The sequence below is a fragment of the Podarcis liolepis genome (assembly GCF_965112155.1).
Source record: "Podarcis liolepis genome assembly, chromosome: 5".
NCBI lineage: Eukaryota > Metazoa > Chordata > Lepidosauria > Squamata > Lacertidae > Podarcis > Podarcis liolepis.
Genome location: NC_139556.1, coordinates 13,644,828 through 13,651,168, shown reverse-complemented (window position 1 = coordinate 13,651,168; position 6,341 = coordinate 13,644,828).

Sequence of the window (6,341 nt, the reverse complement as noted above, 5' to 3'; positions counted from 1 at the left end):
TCTCAGGGGAGCATTTGCTACCGTTTGGCACCATTTTTGAGCGAATGGCCGAAAGTCAGATTTTTGATGAAATTGTGACCCCGGGGCTTAGGGATTTTTTCAAAAAAATCTTTTTCTGCCGGTTGAGTTGTCGAGGGCTGATTTCTTTTCCTGAGATAAAAAGCCTTCTGTTTCGACCGCCAACCCTCTCAGGGGAGCATTTGCGTCCGTTGGGCACCATTTTTGAGTGAATGGTCAAAAGTCAGATTTTTGATGAAATTGTGACCCCGGGGCTTAGGGATTTTTTCAAAAAAATCTTTTTCTGCTGGTTGAGTTGTCGAGGGCTGATTTCTTTTCCTGAGATAAATAGCTTTCTCTTTCGACCGCCAAACCTCTCAGGCGAGCATTTGCGACCGTTTGGCACCATTTTTGAGTGAATTGCCAAAAGTCAGATTTTTGATGAAATTGTGACCCCGGGGCTTAGGGATTTTTTCAAAAAAATATTTTTCTGCCGGTTAAGTTGTCGAGGGCTGATTTCTTTTCCTGAGATAAATAGCTTTCTCTTTCGACCGCCAAACTTCTCAGGTGAACATTTGTAACCGTTTAGTACCATTTTTGGGTGAATGGCCGAAAGTCAGATTTTTGATGAAATTGTGACCCCGGGGCTTAGGGATTTTTTCAAAAACAACTTTTTCTGCCGGTTAAGTTGTCGAGGACTGATTTCTTTTCCTGAGATAAAAAGCCTTCTCTTTCGACTGCCAAACCTCTCAGGCGAACATTTGTAACCGTTTGGCAACATTTTTGAGCGAATGGCCGAAAGTCAGATTTTTGATGAAATTGTGACCCCAGGGCTTAGGGGTTTTTTCACAAAAATCTTTTTCTGCCGGTTGAATTGTCAAGGGCTGATTTCTTTTCCTGAGATAAAAAGACTTCTGTTTCGACCGCCAACCCTCTCAGGGGAGCATTTGCTACAGTTTGGCACCATTTTTGAGTGAATGGCCGAAAATCAGATTTATGATGAAATTGTGACCCCGGGGCTTAGGGATTTTTTCAAAAAAATCTTTTTCTGCCGGTTGAGTTGTCGAGGGCTGATTTCTTTTCCTGAGAGAAAAAGCCTTCTGTTTTGACCGCCAACCCTCTCAGGGGAGCATTTGCGTCCGTTCGGCACCATTTTTGAGGGAATGGCCGAAAGTCAGATTTTTGATGATATTGTGACCCCGGGACTTAGGGATTTTTTCAAAAACAATTTTTTCTGCCGGTTAAGTATTCAAGGGCTGATTTCTTTTCCTGAGATAAAAACCTTTCTCTTTCGACCGCCAAACTTCTCAGGGGAGCATTTGCAAACGTTCGGCACCATTTTTGAGTGAATGGCCGAAAGTCAGATTTTTGATGAAATTGTGACCCCCGGGCTTAGGGATTTTTTCAAAAACAACTTTTTCTGCCGGTTAAGTTGTCGCGGGCTGATTTCTTTTCCTGAGATAAAAAGCCTTCTCTTTCGACTGCCAAACCTTTCAGGGGAGTATTTGCAACCACTTGGCACCATTTTTGATTGAATGGCTGAAAGTCAGATTTTTGATGAAATTGTGACCCTTGGGCTTAGGGATTTTTTCAAAAAAAAAAAATCTGCAGGTTAAGTTGTCGAGGGCTGATTTCTTTTCCTGTGATAAAAAGCCTTCTGTTTCGACCGCCACACCTCTCAGGGGAGCATTTGCAACCGCTTGGCACCATTTTTGATTGAATGGCTGAAAGTCAGATTTTTGATGAAATTGTGACCCTGGGGCTTAGGGATTTTTTTCAAAAAAATCTTTTTCTGCCGGTTAAGTTGTCGAGGGCTGATTTCTTTTCCTGAGATAAATAGCTCTCTCTTTCGACCGCCAAACCTCTTAGGCGAGCATTTGCGACCGTTTGGCACCATTTTTGAGTGAATTGCCGAAAGTTAGATTTTTGATGAAATTGTGACCCCGGGGCTTAGGGATTTTTTCAAAAAAATCTTTTTCTGCCGGTTAAGTTGTCGAGGGCTGATTTCTTTTCCTGTGATAAAGAGCCTTCTCTTTCGAATGCCAAACCTCTCAGGGGAGCATTTGCAAACGTTCGGCACCATTTTTCAGTGAATTGCCGAAAGTCAGATTTTTGATGAAATTGTGACCCCGGGACTTAGGGATTATTTCAAAAACAATTTTTTCTGCCGGTTAAGTAGTCAAGGGCTGATTTCTTTTCCTGAGATAAAAAGCTTTCTCTTTCGACCGCCAAACTTCTCAGACGAGCATTTGGGACCGTTTGGCACCATTTTTGAGTGAATTGCCAAAAGTCAGAGTTTTGATGAAATTGTGACCCCCGGGGTTAGGGATTTTTTCAAAAACAACTTTTTCTGCGGGTTAAGTTGTCGAGGGCTGATTTCATTTCCTGAGATTTAAAGCCTTCTGTTTCGACTGAAAACCCTCTCAGGGGAGCATTTTCGTCCATTGGGCACCATTTTTGAGTGAATGGCCAAAAGTCAGATTTTTGATGAAATTGTGACCCCGGAGCTTAGGGATTTTTTCAGAAAAATATTTTTCTGCCGGTTGAGTTGTCAAGGGCTGATTTCTTTTCCTGAGATAAAAAGCCTTCTGTTTCGACCGCCAACCCTCTCAGGGGAGCATTTGCGTCCGTTCGGCACTATTTTTGAGTGAATGGTGAAAAGTCAGATTTTTGATGAAATTGTGACCCTGGGGCTTAGGGATTTTTTCAAAAAAATCTTTTTCTGCCGGTTAAGTTGTTGAGGGATGATTTCTTTTCCTGAGATAAAAAGCCTTCTCTTTCGACTGCCAAACCTCTCAGGCGAACATTTGCAACCGTTTGGCACCATTATTGAGTGAATGGCCGAAAGTCAGATTTTTGATGAAATTGTGACCCCGGGGCTTAGCGATTTTTTCAAAAAAATCTTTTTCTGCTGGTTGAGTTGTCGAGGGCTGATTTCTTTTCCTGTGATAAAGAGCCTTCTCTTTCGACTGCCAAACCTCTCAGGCGAACATTTGCAACCGTTTGGCACCATTTTTGAGTGAATGGCCAAAAGTCAGATTTTTAATGAAATTGTGACACCTGGGCTTAGCTATTTTTTCAAAAAAATCTTTTTCTGCCGGTTGAGTTGTCGAGGGCTGATTTCTTTTCCTGAGATAAAAAGCCTTCTGTATCGACCGCCAACCCTCTCAGGGGAGCATTTGCGTCCGTTCGGCACCATTTTTGAGTGAATGGTCAAAAGTCAGATTTTTGATGAAATTGTGACCCCGGGGCTTAGGGATTTTTTCAAAAAAATCTTTTTCTGCCTGTTGAGTTGTCAAGGGCTGATTTCTTTTCCTGAGATAAAAAGACTTCTGTTTCGACCGCCAACCCTCTCAGGGGAGCATTTGCTACCGTTTGGCACCATTTTTGAGTGAATGGTCAAAAGTCAGAGTTTTGATGAAATTGTGACCCTGGGGCTTAGGGATTTTTTCAAAAACAACTTTTTCTGCCGGTTAAGTTGTCGTGGGCTGATTTCTTTTCCTGAGATAAAAAGCCTTCTCTTTCGACTGCCAAGCCTTTCAGGGGAGCATTTGCAAACGTTTGGCAACATTTTTGAATGAATGGCCGAAAGTCAGATTTTTGATGGAATTGTGACCCCGGGGCTTAGGGATTTTTTCAAAAAAATCATTTTCTGCCGGTTGAGTTGTCAAGGGCTGATTTCTTTTCCTGAGATAAAAAGACTTCTGTTTCGACCGCCAACCCTCTCAGGGGAGCATTTGCTACCGTTTGGCACCATTTTTGAGCGAATGGCCGAAAGTCAGATTTTTGATGAAATTGTGACCCCGGGGCTTAGGGATTTTTTCAAAAAAATCTTTTTCTGCCGGTTGAGTTGTCGAGGGCTGATTTCTTTTCCTGAGATAAAAAGCCTTCTGTTTCGACCGCCAACCCTCTCAGGGGAGCATTTGCTACCGTTTGGCACCATTTTTGAGTGAATGGCCGAAAGTCAGATTTTTTATGAAATTATGACCCCGGGGCTTAGGGATTTTTTCAAAAAAATATTTTTCTGCTGGTTGAGTTGTCGAGGGCTGATATCTTTTCCTGTGATAAAAAGCCTTCTGTTTCGACCGCCACACCTCTCAGGGGAGCATTTGCAAACGTTCGGCACCATTTTTGAGTGAATGGCCAAAAGTCAGATTTTTGATGAAATTGTGACCCCTGGGCTTAGCTATTTTTTCAAAAAAATCTTTTTCTGCCGGTTGAGTTGTCGAGGGCTGATTTCTTTTCCTGAGATAAAAAGCCTTCTGTATCGACCGCCAACCCTCTCAGGGGAGCATTTGCGTCCGTTCGGCACCATTTTTGAGCGAATGGTCAAAAGTCAGATTTTTGATGAAATTGTGACCCCGGGGCTTAGCTATTTTTTCAAAAAAATCTTTTTCTGCCGGTTGAGTTGTCGAGGGCTGATTTCTTTTCCTGAGATAAAAAGCCTTCTGTTTCGACCGCCAACCCTCTCAGGGGAGAATTTGCGTCCGTTGGGCACCATTTTTGAGTGAATGGTCAAAAGTCAGATTTTTGATGAAATTGTGACCCCGGGGCTTAGGGATTTTTTCAAAAAAATCTTTTTCTGCTGGTTGAGTTGTCGAGGGCTGATATCTTTTACTGAGATAAATAGCTTTCTCTTTCGACCGCCAAACCTCTCAGGCGAGCATTTGCGACCGTTTGGCACCATTTTTGAGTGAATTGCCAAAAGTCAGATTTTTGATGAAATTGTGACCCCGGGGCTTAGCTATTTTTTCAAAAAAATCTTTTTCTGCCGGTTGAGTTGTCGAGGGCTGATTTCTTTTCCTGAGATAAAAAGCCTTCTGTTTCGACCGCCAACCCTCTCAGGGGAGCATTTGCGTCCGTTCGGCACCATTTTTGAGTGAATGGTCAAAAGTCAGATTTTTGATGAAATTGTTCTCCCGGGGCTTAGGGATTTTTTCAAAAAAATCTTTTTCTGCCGGTTAAGTTGTCGAGGGCTGATTTCTTTTCCTGAGATAAATTGCTTTCTCTTTCGACCGCCAAACTTCTCAGGAGAGCATTTGGGACCGTTTGGCACCATTTTTGAGTGAATTGCCAAAAGTCAGATTTTTGATGAAATTGTGACCCCAGGGCTTAGGGATTTAAAAATAAAATAAAATTCTGCAGGTTAAGTTGTCGAGGGCTGATTTCTTTTCCTGTGATAAAAAGCCTTCTGTTTCGACCGCCAACCCTCTCAGGGGAGCATTTGCAAACGTTTGGCAACATTTTTGAGTGAATTGCCGAAAGTCAGATTTTTGATGAAATTGTGACCCCGGGGCTTAGGGATTTTTTCAAAAAAATCTTTTTCTGCCGGTTGAGTTGTCGAGGGCTGATTTCTTTTCCTGAGATAAATAGCTTTCTCTTTCGACTGCCAAACCTCTCAGGCGAGCATTTGCGACCGTTTGGCACCATTTTTGAGTGAATTGCCGAAAGTCAGATTTTTGATGAAATTGTGACCCCTGGGCTTAGCTATTTTTTCAAAAAAATCTTTTTCTGCCGCTTGAGTTGTCGAGGGCTGATTTCTTTTCCTGAGATAAAAAGCCTTCTGTTTCGACCGACAACCCTCTCAGGGGAGCATTTGCGTCCGTTCGGCACCATTTTTGAGTGAATGGTCAAAAGTCAGATTTTTGATGAAATTGTGACCCCGGGGCTTAGGGATTTTTTCAAAAAAATCTTTTTCTGCCGGTTGAGTTGTCAAGGGCTGATTTCTTTTCCTGAGATAAAAAGACTTCTGTTTCGACCGCCAACCCTCTCAGGGGAGCATTTGCTACCGTTTGGCACGATTTTTGAGTGAATGGCCGAAAGTCAGATTTTTTATGAAATTGTGACCCCGGGGCTTAGGGATTTTTTCAAAAAAATCTTTTTCTGCAGGTTAAGTTGTCGCGGGCTGATTTCTTTTCCTGTGATAAAAAGCCTTCTGTTTCGACCGCCACACCTCTCAGGGGAGCATTTGCAAACGTTCCGCACCATTTTTGAGTGAATGGCCAAAAGTCAGATTTTTGATGAAATTGTGACCCCTGGGCTTAGCTATTTTTTCAAAAAAATCTTTTTCTGCCGGTTGAGTTGTCGAGGGCTGATTTCTTTTCCTGAGATAAAAAGTCTTCTGTATCGACCGCCAACCCTCTCAGGGGAGCATTTGCGTCCGTTCGGCACCATTTTTGAGTGAATGGTCAAAAGTCAGATTTTTGATGAAATTGTGACCCCGGGGCTTAGGGATTTTTTCAAAAAAATCTTTTTCTGCCTGTTGAGTTGTCAAGGGCTGATTTCTTTTCCTGAGATAAAAAGACTTCTGTTTCGACCGCCAACCCTCTCAGGGGAGCATTTGC